This window comes from Mustela nigripes, chromosome 1 (genome assembly GCF_022355385.1).
Source record: "Mustela nigripes isolate SB6536 chromosome 1, MUSNIG.SB6536, whole genome shotgun sequence".
In the NCBI taxonomy this organism is placed as follows: domain Eukaryota; kingdom Metazoa; phylum Chordata; class Mammalia; order Carnivora; family Mustelidae; genus Mustela; species Mustela nigripes.
The window spans coordinates 60,369,034-60,390,049 of NC_081557.1; the positions used below are offsets into that span (position 1 = coordinate 60,369,034).

The 21,016-nt window shown below is 36.4% G+C and overlaps 1 pseudogene; it reads left to right on the forward strand.

Moving 5' to 3' along the window:
* Nucleotides 1-983: 983 nt before the first annotated feature.
* On the forward strand, nt 984-8,742 carry LOC132018131 (ferritin light chain-like; annotated as a pseudogene).
* The last annotated feature ends 12,274 nt before the right edge of the window (nt 8,743-21,016 follow it).

The window sequence follows — 21,016 nt, forward strand, 5'->3', positions numbered from 1 at the left end:
CCCCCAGCAACCCTCAGTTTGTTTTGTGAGATTAAGAGTCACTTATGATTTGTCTCCCTCCCAATCCCATCTTGTTTCATTGATTCTTCTCCTACCGTGATCCAAAGGGGCACATGCACCCGAATGTTTATAGCAGTATTCATTGTTTTTGCACCACACCCAGTGCTCCATGCAATCCATGCCCTCTCTAATACTCACCACCTGGTTCCCCCAACCTCCCACTCCCTGCTCCTTTAAACCCCTCAGTTTGTTTTTCAGAGTCTATAGTCTCTCGTGGTTCACCTCCCCTTCCAATTTCCCTCAACTCCCTTCTCTAACTCCCCTTGCCCTCCATGCTATTTGTTATGCTCCACAAATAAGTGAAACCATATGATAATTGACTCTCTCTGCTTGACTTATTTCATTCAGCATAATCTCTTCCAGTCCTGTCCATGTTGCTACAAAAGTTGGGTATTCATCCTTTCTGATTTTTAAAACTCAAACAAATCAACACCAAAAAAACATTAATCCAATTAAAAAAAAAGGGCAGAGGACTTGAATAGACATTTTTCTGAAGAAGACATACAGATAGCCAACAGATACATGAAATGATCCTCAACATCACTCATCATCATGGAAATGCAAGTTAAAACCACAATGAAATATCACTTCATACTAGTCAAAATGGATAGTATCAAAAAGATAAAAAATAATAACTGTTAGCAAAGATGCGGAGAAAAGAGAATTTGTGCACTTGTGCACTACTGGTGGGAATGTAAATTGGTGCAACCACTGTGGAAAATAGTACAAAGTTTCCTCAAAAATATAAAAATTGAATACCATATGACCCAGTAATTTCATTACTGTGTGCTTACCCAATGAAAATGAAAACTAATTCAAAAAGATTTATGCACCTCTATGTCTCTGTGTTCATTGCAGCATTATTTACATTATCTAAAATATGGAAGCAACCAAAGTGTCCATCAATACATAAATGGGTAAAAATGCGGTATGACTTTACTCATTCATTCAATCATTTATAAACATTTAAGCCTCACACATCACATATACTTATAGTTTAGTACCAAATATTTATTTATATTTACAACAGATATTAATGCCCAATCTTATTTTCACTTTTCACTTCTTTTACTTTCCCTTTGTTTCCTCTTATTTTTTGTTTCCTTTCTTCTTTTCTGCTTTTATTTTTGTACCCAGGAACAATTTTCTACATTTAAAAGTAAGGTCTTGTTTCTCTAATTCTAATGAGATTAAAGAAAAACATCCTCATATCACACCAAACCCACATCACATGAAATACCACAAAAGAGTAATTTTATGACCTTGTAGAATATTATAAGAGAATAAAAATACATTATATAACCTCCAGGGACTACATCAAAAACTTGTGAAAAACTCAATACACATAGGTTTTCCCCAATTAAGAAGTGATATGAAGGCTTCTTGCCTAGTGTACTTAGACAAAACATCCAAATCTAAAACTATCCATGTCAGACATAGCTCTCAACAAAAGCTGCTATATATTCAGACAGTGTGGTTTTATTTTTTAAATAGTTTTTAGCATCTTTCATAAATGTATTCACACAAGTCTTTCTTCCCTACAGTGTGTCTAGAAGTCACTGATCTAATTATTTAATTCAATTTGAACAGTACTAAGGACAGCATAAATTGCATGCAGACATTTGATGATTTTCGACTGTGCTCTTGTAAAGCAGAAACCATGACGATTTGATTTGGACAGCAGTTAGGACAATACAACTTGCATTCAGGAGCTTAATAAAGACTTTAGTTGTGCTCGTGGTTGACTCTCCCCAAGATAAGATATTTGGAGATGGAGGGTGAGTCTGATTAAACATTGGATGGCATAAGTGAGTTTAAAAAGCCTGTGAGAAAGTCTAAGTGCCAAGTATAAGTGGATATTGACAATAATTTCCATTTGTACATATTTCAGTATACAAAGCACTATTGCACAAATTCATTTCAATTAGGTAAATATGAATGGAGAACATATTCAAGGCACTATCCCAGACAGGGGGCAGAAAACGAAACTGAGTGTCTACTCAAAGAGCTTACAATCCAGTGGGAAGACATGGTCATTTTGGCTCAAAGAAATGGAGTATTTGTAGAGATACAAATTGCTCTCAGAATATAAAGAAGAAAGAAGTAATCTACCTGGAGGAGTTAGGGAAGGCTTCGTTGAGAAGGCAGTATTTGAATTTGGGCCTTGAAAATATAAAATACTATTTGACAAATACCAAACATTGTAAGATAATCAGAGCAGTCACTCTTACATTCTTTCACAGTACAGAAAATTGGGGCTGAAAGAGGCTAAGAGGACTTTGCCATCCAACGTCATACAACTGATAATTGTCAAGTGGGATATGAACTTGGGTTTTCTGATTCCCAAGTCCTGTGCTCATCCACTATATCACCCTACATGAAGTGTCTTAATTTTAGGCAAAAGAAGGTACATTCTCTCAAGATAATATTTTTAAAAGACTACTCCTTTCTGCTCTAATAATAAATGTGGCTGTCCTTTGTGCACCATATGAAAAAGAATTTGTTATCCTCTAAGTATTAATGTTATTTCCTGGTCTAAGTACAATAAATTTCTTGTAGTATTCTAAATAGGAGTACTGGGGAAATCAGATCTTTGCTTAAAGATTAAGAAAACTGTTAAAGGGGGCGCCTAGGTGGCTCAGTGGGTTAAAGCCTCTGCTTTCGGCTCAGGTCATGATCCCAGGGTCCTGGGATCGAGCCCCACATCGGGCTCTCTGCTCAGCAGGGAGCCTGCTTTCCTTCCTCTCTCTCTGCCTGCCTCTCTGCCTACTTATGATTTCTGTCTGTCAAACAAAAAAAAGAAAAGAAAAGAAAAGAGAAAGAAAGAAAGAAAGGAAGAAAGAAAGAAAGAAAGAAAGAAAAAACTTTTAAAGAAGAGTAAAAAACTTGGGGCACCTGGGTGGTTCAGAGGGTTAAGCCTCTGCCTTTGGCTGATCTCAGGGTCTTTGGGATCAATTCCTGCATTGGGCTCTCTACTCAGCAGGGAGCCTGCTTCCCCCCCTCTCTCTGCCTGCCTCTCTGCCTGCTGTGATTTCTCTGTCACAAAAAATAAATAAAATCTTTAAAAAAAAAAAAAGAGTAAAAAACTTCGTCATGAGAGGTACCTGCGTGGCTCAGTCTATTGAGTATCTCACTCTTGATTTCAGTTCATGTCATGATCTCAGGGTCATGGGATTGAGTCCTGCCTCTGGACTGTACTGAGTGTGGAACCTGCTTGGGATTCTCTCTCTCTCTCCCTCTCCCTCTGCCCCTACCCCAACTCTAAAAAAATTTTCATCATAATAATTAGAGACTGTAGCATGCCATGAGGGTGATGCCTTACTAGTTTTTGTGTTCCTAGAAAAACAGAATGAGAGAGGACAATAGGATTAAGCTTCGCTGTCTATAAGATAATTTTTTGTAATGGAAATATATACCCAGGAAATAATAGTAACACATGAGGCTTACTATATGTCAGGCACTGTTTTAAGCACCTCATGCCTACTTAATTAAACAACTCCAATGAAATCGGTATTATGGACATCATTTGTGACTGATGAATCTGAGCCACAGAGAAACTTAGTTGAAGTCATGTAAGTGGTAGAACTGTGATTTTAAACTCTGCCTGGCTATAGAATCCTTATTCTTGACCACTCAGTTCTAGTGCCTGATAAAAATGGATTACATACTTTCTTTTGTAAAGAGGGCTTTAAAATACAAATATAAATTTCATTCATTAGATATTATGTGAGGTCTTGTTCTAGGAAGGTGCAGCTTACAGAGGGCATCTACACACAGACTTTAACGTCAAGCAGACTAGACTTTAAGAACTTGTCAGCCCTGGCCTACCTGTGTGAATTTGGGCAAGTTTTTTAAATCTCTCAGAGTTTTAATTTCTGCCTTTCAAAAGGAAAAGGCAATTATTATTCTGAGATGGGAGTGCAAACAACCCATTATGGTAAGAAAAACACTAAACTTAAATGTCAAAGACTCAGATTATAACCTCAACTACTACGAGCCATGGGAAATTAGGCAAGCAATCCATCAATCAACAAACATTTATTAAGCTTTATATATATATATAGCTCTGTTGCAAGCATTTTGGGGATATAGCAATTTAAAAAAACATTGTTCCTTATTCTCCAAGAGAAAATTCATCCAAGTTTGTTCATTTTCCTTAAGGACTGAACTAAGGCCCAAAGGAGGTGATTTTGGCATCACCATTCCATGACTCGAAAAGAGAATTTGAATAACAATATCATGGAGCTTCTGTTTCTTTGCTAAGCACAATTTGTGTGTGTGTGTGTACACACACACACATACACATGTATGTATATATGTATACATACATACATATATATATAACAATTCTTCCTTTTGATACATGAAGGGTATACATGCAGAAAGAGGAAAAAACTGAACTTTGAGACTTGTCTCGTGTTCATTACCTACAGCTGCCATAACCAGCTGTTCCCACACATTCTCTCTATGGGGTGTATTTTTCTGGAATGCAGATTAATACATGTCACTGTTGAGCCACTATAAAAGACAGCAGAATCAACATGATACATAGAAACCTGCTGGAAAATGTTGTCTTTTCTTTTCTTCCTCAGAGAGGAGCTCAGTAACAATTCTAAACCATTTAGACAGAAACTGAAGGAAAAATTTCCACATCGTGAATATGTTTTCACTCTTCTGGTTGACATGAACTGGCAATACTACTGTGTGCTATGTGATTATTTATGGAATGCAGGCTAGGAATGATTAACAGCATCAGCTTTGGGGGCAGGTTGACAAGCATATAGATAGACATAAATATAGAAAGATATAAATCCTACCTCTAGCACTTAAATGCTTGGAGACTAACGGCTCTGATCCTCAGTTTCTTTGTATGTAAAATGAAAATAATCATACATAACTCCTAAAGTGACTAAGTGAGACAAAATATACAAAATGCGTGGTATATAGCATTTTATTTAATGACTAGTCACTAATTAATGATTAATAATCCATCAAATTTAACATTATCCTTAGCTACTAAAAATCACTACATACATGTTAGAAGAAAAATATGAACTAACTCATTTTGGTACAAGGAAAACAAGTATTTGCAGTTATTTCACTTCAAACCACACAGAAAATACCACTTAGGAAAAAAAAAATAGACAATATCTTCTCCCAAGGTCCTAAGTAGGCAGATCAATATTTAATATATTTCATTAAGATATTCTGCAGTCTAGCATTTAACTTTATCAAAATAGTAAACCAAATTACAATTTTATTTTCAGCATTTACAAAGTTAAACACATAAGGGTTTGAATACATCTCTCCACATACTTATTAGTCAAATTATAACATAGGCATTCTGGTGGGAGAAATACACACATAACTTTTAAGTTCCAAGTTACTAGACAATTTGGCAGCCCTCTCTCATCTCTTCAATCCCTGATTTTATAATCATAAATGGCCTTAGTACTAAAGAGAACAAGCAAAGCAAACAATACATGTGAGCTCTAGAATTGAGAATTTATGAGCAAATCGTTAAGGAAATATGTCAGGTCAACAGTCATGCCTCATTCACCATAAGTAGGTCAAGAGGAAAGCAAATTAACTTACAGTGAACAAGAACTTCCTTGGACTCCATGAAAATATTTAGAAGAGCAGCATGAACTTATACTACTAAAAACAAATGTCTGCTATTAGTTGGTAGAACCCTCAGCTCTGTCTCTCACTCATACCACCTCACCAAACAGATGACCACAGACACTCCTTTCCAACAGCTGACTTTTAATCCTGTCTTTAAAGAATTATTGAACACTGCATCTGAAACTAATGATGTACTATATGCTGGTTAACTGAATTTAAATTAAAATAGAATATCTTTTCAAAATTATATTGCATGTAATAATGAAATTACCAAGAAGAAAACTGTTTTAAAGATTATCCTCTAGCTCTCTCTCCCTATACATATGTCTCAAAAAGGACTGGCTTAATTTATGAGCTTAACCACATAATTTGCTTTCACATCCATTGCTCCATTGACTATATTAAGATTACCCAACACAATTCTCTTCTTTGAGCTGAAAGATGGGCACTCTGGGATATAACACAAATGTCAAAGTAATTTGGATGCCACTGAAGATGAAACATTAATGTTATAAAGGCAATTGATACAATCAGAGTATGCTACTTCCAAGAAATAAATAAATACTACCTAATTCAGGCTTGCCCACAACTTAAAAGCCTAGAGCAAGTGGTTGGCAATGATATTACAAACTTTCCAAAGATAACCCCTGGCTGCTGTTTTTCTCTGAAATATCATGTTGGACATGAAAAAGTTATTTTCACTTAAATCCCTAAGATGCTAAAAATTCATGGCCACAGACTTGACTCACAGAAAACAATTTTAATCACAAAAAAATTGCTAGCACTTTCTTCTTTTTTATATGTCACAAAATGTCAAGGTTTCTGCTTATTAGCCTTATCACTTACAAATTATATTTGTGGAAAAATTACATAAAAGAAGGTAAACATTATTTCCTACAACCTATATCATCAAAACATAAGAGTACTGCATTTAATTTTTCAAAAATATTATCCCTGAAGTTTAATATACATGAAAAATCTCATCTAGATATTACCAACAACTAATATTCACAACACAAATTTAGTGAGCCTACCATGTACCAAGCACTACATTAAATTTCAGAGATACAAAAAATGGTAAGACACATTCTGTTGTTTAAAAAAAAAAAATTACAGTAAGTGTAGTGGTCTGTCCAGGGGTATCCAATAAGGTTACTGCCCTCAAATTTTCCCTTTAAAATAAAATTTTAAAAACAATTCCATTTGCAAAGAATTCTTCTTAATTCTTGGGGATACATTTAACAAAAGTAGCGCAAGGCTCATACACTAAAAACTACAAAGCCTACAGCCATATTCATATACCCCATATTCACGAACTGGGAAACAGTATTTTAAGATGGCGAACTGATCATATAACTTTTAGATTCAACGTGACCTTTATAAAAACCCAAACTGTTTTTTTAATGCAGACATTGACAAACTGATTCTAAAATTTATATGGAAATGCAAGTGACCCAGAATAGCCAAAACAATCCTTGAAAAGAAAAACACAGAATAATCTATACTTTCTGAATTCAAAACTTATTAAACTAACTGAGATAGTATAGGACTAGAATAATGACAGAATATAGATAGGTGGAGTGGCATTGAGAGTCCAGATATAAATTGTTACATCTATAGTTAATTGATTTTGTTAAAGGACTTATTTATCTATTTATTTATTTATTTATCTGACAAAGAGAGAGACAGAGAGGGAACACAAGCAAGGGGAGTGGGAGAGGGAGAAGCCAGCTCCCAACTGAACAGAGAGCCTGATGCAGGGCTCAATTCCAGAACCCTGGATCACTACCTAGGCTGAAGGCAGGTGCTTAATGACTGAGCCACCCAGGAACCCCTAGCTAATTGATTTTTAACAATAGTGCCAACACAATTCAACAAGGGATGGAGTGGTCATTTAGCAAATAGTTTTGGGACAACTGATTATTTACATGTAAATGAATGGATTTGGAGCCATACCTCACACCATATCTAAATTTAACTCAAAATGGATCAAAGTCCTACATGTAAGAATCAAAACTATAAAACCCATAGGAGAAAACAGGTATAAAACTTCCATGACCTTGGGTTAGGCAATTGATTCTTAGATATGACTTCAAAAGCAGAAGCAAACACAGTGAAAAAATAAATAAAAATCTGTGCCTCAAATGAAACTATCAGTAAGGTCACAAGACAACCCACAGATGGAATATCTACAATGAATATGATAAGGGTCTATTATCTACAATATATAAAGAACTATCAACAACAGAAAGACAACCCAATTTAAAAACGGACAAAGATTTTAACAAACATTTCTCCAAAGAAGACATAGAAGTGGCCAATAAACACATGAAAAGATGCCCAACATCCTCAGTCATTAGGGATATACAAGTCAAAACCACAATGAGGCAGTGCACCCAGCAGTTCTACAGATCCATCTCTTGCTTCAACAGTGTTTGGATGGAACAGACCCAGGGTCACTCTTTCTACTAGCCTCTGACCACCCTCCAGCCTTTTTTCCAGTCCCAACATTTGGAGCTATCTTCTCAGCCAGGCTCTGCCTCTAGGACTAGCTAACACCTTATTTTGAGCTTAGCTCCTTATTACCAATCAACCATGAGCATCCAGATTCATCAGAATTATTCCATCAAGGTGGAGGGAGCCATCAACTACCTGGTCAACATGCATCTGCAGGCCACCTACACCTACCTCTCTCTGGGCTTCTGTTTCAACCAAAATGCTGTGGCTCTGAAGAACATGGGCCACTTCTTCGAGCAGGCAGATGAGAAGCCCAAGGGTACTGAGTGTCTCTTGAAAATGAAAAACCACTGCAGTGGCCACACCCTTTTGCAAGATGTGCAGAAGCCATCCTAAGATGAGTGGAGTAAAACCCTGGATGCCATAGAAGCCACCTGGTTCTAGAGAAGAACCTGAATCAGGGCCTTTTGGATCTACATGCCCAGGGTTTCTGCACATATAGACCCCCACCTGTATGACTTCCTGGAGAACTTCTTCCTGGATGAGGAGGTGAAGGCAGGCAGTAGGCAGCTTTTTAACCACCCAGGTACCCTCTCTTAAGCTGTGGACCAAATTGAAACAACAAAGCTTTCACAGCAAACAAACAAACAAAAACCCACAATGAGGTACACTTACCACCAGAAAACTGTGGCTACAATAAAAGACAGACAACAAGTGTTGGTTAGGATCTGGAGAAACTGGAGTACATTGCTGGTATGAATGAAAATGGTGCAGCCTCTTTGAGAAAATTTGGCAGTTCCTTTCAAGTTTTATACAGTTTTGTTGGAAAATGAATAGAGAGGAGGAGCCAGATGGGAGAGGAGGAGGAGACAAAAATTTCATCTGGTCCCAGGAATTCAGCTAGTTATCAAACTATTCTGAACACCTACAAACTCAACAAGAGATCAAATAACAGCAACTCTATGGACAGAAAAGTGACCACTTTCTGGAAGACAGGACATGCAGAGAAGTGAATCTGAGGTGATATTTGAAAAAATGGACCATGGGGAAGGGGGCCTCTATCAGCCAGCTACTACTGGCAAGTGAGAGAATAGTGGAGCACAGAATCAGAACTTCTAGAAGACTGCTCCCCAGAGGGACGTTGCTGTGGTGGCTAAGTGGGGGTAAGCAGGAGATGGAAGCCTCACTGGAACAGTGTGGTCTCAGGACCCCTGTGGGTCACAGACAGACTTGGGGTACTTGAGTGTGGCAGAACTCTCAAGTACAGGAGCAAGGAAGCTGGCTATAAAGACAGAGCCGAGGAGTGGGCACTCAGCTCAGGATTGCTATAAACTATGATCTGCAGCACCGTCAGGTCTCTACTCTTCAAGAAGGGGCCCAACAAGTGGCAGATCTGGGGTGACTCCCTTACCTTCCCCAGGAGTAGTAGCACGAGAGTGCACCAGAGGAATCTGCTAGGTTTGGAGACTGGTCATGTGCCAGAGATATAAATGCTCAGTCACAGGCTGGGTGAGCAGAATGAGGCCAGAGATTAGGGAGAAAGGAGGGACTGACTGTTTTTCTCTGATGGCCTACTGAGGAGTTGGGTCCTGAGTTCTCGGCTCCTCTGGGACCAGAGACTGGGAGGCCACCATTTTCATGCTCCAAAGCTGTACAGAAAGCTTTCAGGGAACAAAAGCTACCAAGAGCAAAACTGAGAAGATTAGTCAGCCTAGCCTGTGACAAAAGCAGGGTAGTTCCACCTCAGGCAAAGACATTTGAGAATCATGACAATAGGCCACTCCCCCAGAAGATCAGCAAGAGCATCCAGCCAAGACCAAGTCTACCAAACAATATGAGCTGTAAAACTCTAGTGCTAGGGGAATATGGCACAAAGAATTCATGGCTTTTTTCCCCAACAATTCTTTAGTCTTTCAAAGTTAATTTTAAATTTTAAACTTTTTTAAATTTTTAATTTCCATTTTTAATTTTTAAATTTCAAAGAAAATATTTTTCTTTTTCTATTTTTTTTTACTTTATCTTCTTTCCTATTTTAACCACCATCTTCTCAATTCCCTGTTTAAAATCGTTAATTTTCATTTTTACAATCATATGCCATTCCTTCATTGTATTTAACCTTATTTTTTGTAGATATAGAAGATTTTCTTTCTTTAAAATTTTGGAATACAATTTCCTCTAACAGACCAAAATATACCCTAAATCTAGTATATGGCTTTGTTCTATCATTCTCTCCTTTTTTTTTCTTTTAATTTTTTCTTTCTTTTTTCAACCAACTTCTTATTAATTCCTTTTTTAAAATACTTTTTAAATTTTCACCTCTATAGTTACATTCCATCTCTTCATTGTATTTACCCATATATATATACACACACACACATACATACATACATACACACACATACAAACAAACACATACATAAGTTTTTCTTTCTTTAGATTTTGGAAGTTTCTTCTAACAGACAATAATATATCCAAATTCTATTCTGTGGCTCTGTTCAATTCACCAGCTGGATCATATTCTCTTTTTTTTCCCTTTTGTCTCCCCCCAGTTTCAGTTCTCTTCTGATTTGCTTGAATTGAATGAAAGAAAAATTTCTGAAATTCATGTAAACACCTGAAAATAAAAACATAACTGTTCAAAATCTCTGGAATGCAGCAAAGGCAGTCCTAAGAGGAAAGTATATACGAATACAAGTCTTTCTCAAGAAACAAAAGAGGTTTCAAATACACAACCTAACCCTACACCTAAAGGAAGTAGAGAAAGAACAGGAAATAAAGCCTAAACCCAGCAGGAGATGAGAAATAATAAAGATCAAAGCAGAAATCAATGAAATAGGAACCAAAAGAACAAATCAATGAAACTAGAAGCTGGTTCCTTGAAAGACCTACTAAGATTGATAAACCCCTGGCCAGACTCATCAAAAACAAAAGATTAATAAGTTAATAAAATCATGAATAAAATTAATAGAATCATGAATTAATAAAATTAATAAGATCGTGAATGAAAAGGAGAGATCATGACCAACACCATTGGAATACAAAAAATTATGAGAACATATTATGAGCAAATATATGCCAGCAAATTAGACCATCTGGATGAAACGGATGCATTCCTAGAGATGTATAAACTAACAAAACTGAACCAGGAAGAAATAGAAAACCTGAACAGATGCATAACGCATAAGGAAATTGAAGCAGTCATCAAAATCTACCTACAAATGAGAACCGAGGGCCAGATGGCTTCCCAGGGGAATGCTACCAAACATTTAAAGAAGAATTAACACCTATTCTCCCAAAACAGTTCCAAAAAATAGAAATGGAAGGAAAACTTCCAAACTCGTTTTATGAGGCCAGCATTACCTTGATCCCAAAATCACACAAAAACCCCATCAAAAAGAATTACAGACCAAATATCCCTGATGAACATGGACACAAAAATTCTCACCAAAATACTAGCCAATAGGATCCAACAGTACATTAAAAGGATTATTCCGAACCACCATGTGGGATTTATTACTAGGCTGCAAGTTTGGATCAACATCTGCAAAACAATGTGATACAATACATTAATAAAAGAAAGAATGAGAAACATATGATACTCTCAATAGATGCTGAAAAAGCATCTGACAAAGTACAGCATCCTTTCCATATCAAAACTCTTCACAGTGTGTGGATAGAGGATACATACCTCAATATCATCAAAGCCATCTGTGGAAAAACCCACAGTGAATATCATTCTCAATGGGGAAAATCTGAGAGCTTTTCCCCTAATATTAGGAAAATGGCAGGTATGTCCACAATCACCACTGCTATTCAACATAGTACTAGAAGTCCTAGTCTCAGCAATCGGACAACAAAAAGAAATAAAAGGCATCCTAATCAACAAAGAAGTGAAACTCTCACTCTCTGCAGATGATATGATACTTTATCTGTTAAACCCAAAAGACTCCACTCCAAAAATGCTAGAACTTATATAGGAATTCAGTAAAGTGTCAGGATATAAAACCAATGCACAGAAATCAGTTGTACTTCTATACACCAACAACAAGGCAGAAGGAAGAGAAATTAAGGAGTCAATACCACTTACAATAGCACTCAAAACCATAAGATACCTAGGAATGAATCTAACAAAAGAGGCAAAGAATCTATACTCAGAAAACTATAGAATACTCATGAAAGAAATTGAGGAAGACACAAAGAAATGGAAAAACATTCCGTGCACATGGATTGGAAGAAGAAATATTGTGAAAATGTCTATGCCACCTAGAGTAATCTATACATTTAATGCAATCCTTACCAAAACACCATCAAATTTTTCCACAGATATGGAACAATAATCCTAAAACCAGTATGGAACCAGAAAAGACCCAAAAAACCAGAGGAATGTTGAAAAAGAAAACTGAAGATGGTGGCATCACAATTCCAGACTTCAAGCTCTATTAAAAAGCTGTAATCATCAAGGCAGTATGGTCCTGGCACAAAAACAGACACACAGATAAGTGGAACAGAATGGAGAGTCCAGAAATGGACCCTCACAACTCTGTGGTCAATTAGTCTTCAACAAAGCAGGAAAGAATATCCAATGGAAAAAAAGAGAAAAAAAAAAACAGTCTCTTCAACAAATTGTGTTGGGAAAATTGTACAGCCACATACAGAAGAATGGAACTGGACCATTTCCTTATACCCCACACAAAGCAGACCCAAAAATGGATGAAAGACCTGAATATGAGATGGGAATCCATCAAAATGCTTTAGGAGAATACAGGCAGCAACCTCTTTGACCTCAGCCATAGCAACTTCCTCCTAGAAACATCTCCAAAGGCAGGGAAGCAAGGGCAAAAATGAACTATTGGGACTTCATCAAGATCAAAAACTTTTGCACAGCAAACAGTCAACAAAACCAAAAGACAACCAACAGAATGGGAGAAGATAATTTGCAAATAACATATCACATGTTGTATCTAAAATCTATAAAGAATTTCTCAAACTCAACACCTAAAGAACAAATAATCCAATCAAGAAATGGATAGAAGACATGAACAGACATTTCTGCAAAGAAGATATCCAAATGGCTAGCAGACACATGAAAAAGTGCTGAACATCACTCGGCATCAGGGAAATTCAAGTCCAAACCACAGTGAGATACCAACTCACACCAATCAAAATGACTAAAATTAACAAGTCAGAAAACAGCAGGTATTGGTAAGGATGCAAAGAAAGGAGAACCTTCCCATACTGTTGGTGGGAATGCAAGCTGGGGCAGCCACTCTGGAAAACAGTATGGAGGTTCCTCAAATAGTTGAAAACAGAGCTACCCTACAACCCAGCAATCAGGCTACTGGGTATTTACCCCAAAGATACAAATGTAGTGATCGGAAGGCACATGTGCATCCCAATGTTTATAGCAGCAATGCCCACATAGCCAAACTATGGAAAGAGCCTAGATGTCCATTGACATTTGAATGGATAATGAAGATATGATACACACACACACACACACACACACACACAGGAATATTATGCAGCTATGAAAAATGAAATCTTGCCTTTTGCAATGACATGGGTGGAACTAGACAGTATTATGCTAAGCAAAATAAGTCAATCAGAGAAAGACAATTACCACATGATCTCAATGATATGGGGAACTTGAGAAACAAGACAGAGGATCATAGGGAAAGGGAGGGAAATAGAAATAAGACAAAACCAGAGAGGGAGACAAACCCTAAGAGACTCTTAATCTAAGGAAATGAACTGAGGGTTGCTGGACCGGAGGGGGCTGAGAGGGATAGGGTGGCTGTCAATAGACACTGGGGAAGGTATGTGCTATGTGAGCACTGTGAATTGTGTAAGACTGATGAATCAGACCTGTATTCCTAAAACAAATAATACATTATATGTTAATTTAAAAAATCAAAAATGAATAGAAAAGAGAATCAGAAAAACACCAATGAATTTTTTAGAGCAAACCTATAGATAGGGAACTTCCAATCTAATGATGAACATGAGAAATCCAAAACTATCCATATATCTCACATAAGATTTAACTATGATGAAAACATACAATAAGAGCGTTTTGACCTGCTCATATTAGTATACTCTTCATGTCTTCAATCCTATAATCCCACTTAGATAAGCTATGCTAAGGCTATGAAACTGGTGATTTTACAAAGCTATCCCCACCACTACTACCACTAGGGCCAAAAGGAGTTTTTGAAGGAGGCCAGAAAAAAAAGAAAGTCACAGAAACAACAGCTGCTCTGAACAACTGGGGAGAGAGAGCTGAACTCCTCCTAAGGATGATCCTAAGAACTGGCAAATTTTCAAATCACTGTGGGAGAAGAGACACTAGTAACTTATCTCCAAGTTCCTCTTTATTTCATCCCACAGTCCCTGAAAACTGACATGTACACCACTGTTTAGTACTAATAGGCTCTGAGATGCTGGAATTCACTCCCAAGGAAAAAGAGCCTTTGAATTACAAACTCTTTGTATATATGCTTTCTTCGAGAAACAAACAGAAATTAGTTGATTACAGACAAATTCCTTTTCTAAATTCTGTGATCCACAAGACTTGGATATGTCTTGGAAGCAATACAGAATTGTGAATCAAGCACAGGCTTTGGAATCCAGAAAATCTGTTCTATCACTTTCTAGCTGTGTGATTTCAGACTTGTAATAACAATGTTTACATATCACTGCTATTCTAACCACTTTAATGGGTGAACTCATTTAACTTTCGTAATAACTCTACATGTAGTTATTATTATTGATTCCACTTGAAGGATGAGGAGCTGAAGTTTAAAGAGATAAAGTAGCTTGATCAAACCCCACAACGAGTAAGTGACAAAACTAGGATTTGAATGCAGTCGCCTTAGTTTCAGAGACAACACCCTTATCTCATCATATTGACTTCTTATGTTCTGTCACTGATATTTTTTTCTTCACTGCTCTTTATTTAACTATAAAATATAATTAATTCATAGCAACATTACAAAGATTAAATGATATATATATATGAAGCACAGTTCTGAGAAATATAGTAGGTACATGATAAATACATTCTGCTCTGATGGTTATTAACATAGACTATATTGTAGGGCCTAAAACAGCCCCACTATCTCTCTCAGAACTCAGTATTTCCAGACAGATAGATTGCATAGATAGATAGATCTGTCAATTATCTGGAAAACATACAATTTCATGAAACTTTGGAGGACAATGTAGAGAATTCTAATATCAATTGCTCTGTAGTTTATGTATATGACTTAACATTAACAAATATTATAACAATCTATATTTCAACTTTTCTGAGTTATAACTCACAGAATATAAATAATATAAGAATATTTAAGGGTCATTTAATTCAAATTGCAAGCCATAGTAGAAATAGATTCTACAGCATCTCTGACCTTGGATTTCAAATTCCATTTTCATACTTCCATCTTCTTCCTTATGTTACTTATCTCATTGTCACATACTCTTAATTTTTCAGAAAGTAATATCCTCTATTGAAATAAAATGAGCTTACCTCCATCTAAAAATTTTTTAAAATGATTAAACTGAGTTATCCCCTCCACAAAATTGTTCTACTTTGAAATATAGATGTTAGGAGAGTTTTAAAGTCAAGTCACATTTAAACTCTCTTTGATGCCTTGGTCCCTACTGTTTTCACTCCTCTGCATTATTTGTATACACATCCTTTTTTTTTTTTCTTCATTAAATGATTAGACCACTTGAAAGGAGGGAGGTTATCTTTTTATTTACCTTTTAATTTACCAGTTGGACACTGTTACAGTGTCCAACACCATGCCTAGTATAAAGAAAATATTTACTAAATATATATGCAAACGAAAGAGGGAGGAACTAGAACAGGAGGAAAGAAGAGAAAGAAACAGAGAAGGAAAGGAAGAAAACAGAAAGGCAACCAAAAACTAACCAAAAAACTAAAAGTTATAATAAAGAGAATTCTTCCTTTATGAAATATGTATTTGTCTTTGTGAAAACCATTCTAGTATATACCAACTATAGCAAAGATTACTCCACAATCTTTTTCATAACATTTTCTTAATGGTCTTAGTTTCTAGTAGTTGTTCCAGTAAAGAAAACATAAGATGGTATTTATTCCACTTCCCTCAGAATTAACTAGCCTGAAAACTGGGTGACACTAGGAGGAGTTGTCAATTTTTCTGAAAAATCAGAAAGTGTTAGGTTTAGTTTTCCCATTTAAATACAAGTACTACAATGTAATTATACTCAATGTGTGACATTTTCAAAACCAAGGTTTAAGGAAGGCCCACTGTATGAATCCAAGCTTTGCCAGCTGCCAAGTAACCATTCAATGTCTGGCAGCTGTGGATGGTGAACAATGCAACTAATGTAGCTGTCAGAAAGCCAAGTATTTTGTTTATGACCTCAATAGTGAATCATGAATACTGGCTAATTTCTGGCCACCATGTGCAAAAGGGCATCCTCTTACTTTCTGTCAAGTCAGTAATGTTTAAATGTGGCCATATTAGTCTGAGTTCAATAAACCTAGAATAAAGGGTATAAAATCTAATGATCTTAAAAGTGGAAAGCCCAGAAAAAATTCAATGTATGTATATAAAATAAGCTATTTGCCCTAACTTTGATTTCCTTTTATCTGTTGCTTAAATGCGCAGAAAACTGTAGGGTTTGTATACTTGAAAACAATTTAAAAACAAATGAAAACGGTAGGTTAAAGCCCATCTAAAATTTTTTACGAACCAGTGAGCATGGCAATAGTCAATTTCAGATAAAAAGAGGGAAGCTTTGGAAGCTAAAGCAACACACAGCAGGTGAGTGACAGCAAAAGATAACACTGAGGTCTGTGCCACCCACAGCAGATGTCAGACCATGACCCTGTCAAAACACACTGAAATGTGTGACCATCTCTGGCTTAGCACTAAAGATGTTTAAAATAATTGTTAAATTCTCACAAAACTGAGAAAATATAACTGAGTTTTCAGTCATTATTTTACTATTTCAACAGACATTTATTAAGTAGTGACTCGTAGACTAAGATCCAAGCATTCAAGACTAGAGTAAGACAAGTTCCCTATTCTCACAGTCTATTGTGAGACATATACATAAACATAAATGGGGAAAGTGTTAATAAAGAACAAAGCATTAGATCATTCATGAAAGGCTCTACAGAAGAGGTAGCATTTAAGCTGAGTACAAAAAACTAAGACTGGCATACTAGGCAAATGGAAGGGCATGGATAGAGGCACAGAACATAAAAGGACCTGGCTTTGGAGAAAAACTGAATTTGAAAGTAATCAGAGTCCAGAGTTTGTGTTGGTGGTATATGGGAAATGCAACTGGAGAAGTAGATTAGTATCAGATTGGGAAAGCAGAGAGTGAAAACCTATGGAGGAAAGCAAGATGGTGGCATGAATCTGCTTATTTGGAGGAAAAGATGCATCAGGTAGACATGTGGAAGACAGACTGCAGTGGGAAGGAGCTGGGAACAAGAAGACAAATGTGGTAAGCCATTGTAATAATACACTAGCAACAGAGGCCTGAAATAAGACAGAAGTAAGGTAGAATAAGGTAGAAGTAACAGAATCAGATGAGTTATAGAATACAGACAAAAGAGAAGAACCACATAAAGCTCCAAGCTTCTAACTTGTACACTGGGATACTAATGGATAGTTATAGACCTACAGAGGAGAAAAAAAATGGAAATGCAACTTGAATGGCTTTATGGAAGGGAAAGCTCTGGAGACCCTAACCTAACTGAGTTAAAGACAAGGGTAGAATCTAGTGAAGATAACCTGAAAGATAGAAAAACAAGTTTGAGCTCAGAAGCGAGATCAGTATTAGAGATAAATATATGGGAGTTGTTGGTATGTATGCACTTAAAATGGGAAATAATTAGGTGACTCAGGGAGAGTGCACAGAAGTGAATGATAAGATCAAGATGTAGGACCTGGAAACACTACCACTGAATGTATTTTAAGAAGTGTAGCTATCAAAGAGACCAAAAAGAAATAAACTATTTATTCCAGACTGTCCAACTATTCGCATCATTCTACTACTACTGATCACCTACTATGGACCAATCATGTGCCAAGGAGTAGCGATATAAAAATGAACACTATAGGGGTACCTCAGTGGCTCAGTCGTTAAGCATCTGCCTTCAGCTCAGGTCACAATCCCAGGGTCCTGAGATTAAGCCCCACATCAAGCCCCACATCGGACTCCCTGCTAAGCGGGAAGCCTGCTTCTTCCTCTCCCACTCCCCCTGCTTGTGTTCTCTCTCTCATCAAATAAATAAATAAATAAATAAAATATCTATCAAATAAATAAATAAAATCTTTTAAAAAATAAAATAAAATAAATGAACATGATAGAGTTTCTGCACAAGGATTGCTGACTAGGTTCATGAACAAATAGATTCTTGCAAAGCTGTCGTACAGGTACCATAATACAAGCATTCACAGGCTGTAAGGAGAGCACAGAATGGCACCTATTTAAAGGAGAAAAAAGTCATGAGAGACTCTGGACTCTGGGGAAAAAAACTGAGGGTTTCAGAAGGGAGAGGGTTGGGAGGATGGGGTAATCAGTTGATGGGTATTAAAGAGAGCAGGTGTTGTGATGAGCACTGGGTGTTCTATACAACTAACAAATCGTTGAATACTACATCAAAAACTAATGCTGTACAATATGATGACTAACTTAACACAATAAAAAAATTTAGGAATAAATAAATGAAGGAATGAGAACCAAGAAAGTTTTTATCGATGAAAGGAAGAGATAAGAGATTCACAAGAAATAGCATTAGTACTGGCAAATGTCATTTCATGTAGACATTATTAAATTTTGAATCTTGGCATTTAGACTCTGTATCAAGTTGCTCTTTTCAATAAAACATGCTAACTCATAACCCTCAAAATATTTTCAGGGGTCACTTTATACTTTATATACTTTATACATTGAAACATTCTGAGAGTATCATATAGCAATTAAGGTATATCTAAGAGGCTTTGAAAAGGAAAACAATTGTTATTATATTATATAGGTTCTACACCCAAATTAACCATTCTGAGACTGTAAAGAAATCCTCCAACAATCAGAGGATTCTAGAATACCCTTTGTAATTCCTGAGAAATTATGTATTTTCTCCTAGAAGGAAAAGAGTATCAAAGAAGGAAAAGAATAACTAATATAATGGGTTGTCTTTCTAAATTGCTGAATGACATTTCATTTGATCAGTCACTGAGAATTCTGTATGCCAGCAAGATAGGGTAGCATGGTTTGACACTCCCAAGCATCATGAAACTTGTGCTCAGTCCAGGTCTGCCACGTGCACTCTGGAATTTAATTTTTCCCTTTGTAAAGTGAATGATCTGAATAGAATACCCTAACATTCTGTGGCTCAATAAGTGTAACTCATACAAAAAAGAGACACAGTCTCTAAGGAATAAGTAACTAATACACAATAATGTACAGCATGGTCAATAAGTCCATATACAGGGGGCACCTGGGTGGCTCAGTGGATTAAGGCCGCTGCCTTCGGCTCAGGGTCCTGGGATCGAGCCCCACATCAGGCTCTCTGCTCGGCAGGGAGTCTGCTTCCTCCTCTCTCTCTGCCTGCCTCTCTGCCTACTTGTGATTTCTGTCTGTCAGGTAAATAAAAATATAAATAAATAAATAAATAAATAAATAAATAAATAAATAGAAGTCCTTATACACAAAATTTTCCCCTCTGTGAATTATTTTTTATTTATTTTTTTTATTATTAAATAACAATTCTACCCGGGGTGCCTGGGTGGCTCAGTGGGTTAAGCCACTGCCTTCAGTTCAGGTCATGATCTCAGGGTCCTGGTATAGAGCCCCACGTCAGCGGGGAGCCTGCTTCTCTCTGCCTCTCTGCCTGCTTGTGATCTCTCTGTCAAATAGATGAAAAAAATCTTTAAAAAAAATTAAAAAAAAATAACAATTCTACCTAATAACAGTTAGAGACCAAAAAACAACTAAAGAACATGCATGAAATTCAAGTTTACATGGGGAATGGCGGAGAGCATACAGATCACTTCTACTCAGCACACATGTATGTTTTGTGTGTATTTAAGAATAATTAATATGCACTGAATTCTGAACATCTGCCAAATACTAAGGATTTCATACAAACAATGTTACTACTCCATAGCAACTCATTGAAGTGAAGTTTTATTGTTTTCATTTTACAGAGAAGGAAACAGACAAGTTAAATATTTTGTTCAAGATTACAGAATTTATCACTGACAACAATGAGTTTAAATACAATTTATCTCAATCCACATTCCATGCCCTTCACCATCCCATGAAACTAAATCTATAAATTAGGGTAACTACAAGGAGGAGTCAAAGGAAAGGACTGAATCCAGAATTTTACCAATAGATTGAAAATTAAGTGCAGTGAATCAGAGAAAGCCTCATGAAGTAGACAGATCTGAAGATGTGATTTAAAGAAGTTCTACTACAATATTGATCTAAGTGATCCAAATGTGTTTCATTTTCATAAAAAAAAACCCTAAATTGAATATATTCATTTAAAGTCAACAGTTATCATCTAATCACCACAGTAAATTGTACTTCATGGATCATAAGCAGTACTAACTTTCCACACAATTTATTCTTCAATCATAGGGTTGCACAATGCATATAAAGAGGGTAGACTGATGAGGGTCAAACCTCAGGTTCTGAATGGAAAACTTATTCATGAGACCATTAGACAGTTATATCCAAATATCTGTAACATGGCATGAAAAACCAGACTAAAGTGTAATAAATCCTCTCTGAGAGAGACAGCAGGAGAAAAAAAAGAAGGAAAAAAAATTAAGGTGTCTATAGAGTTGAGATAAACATC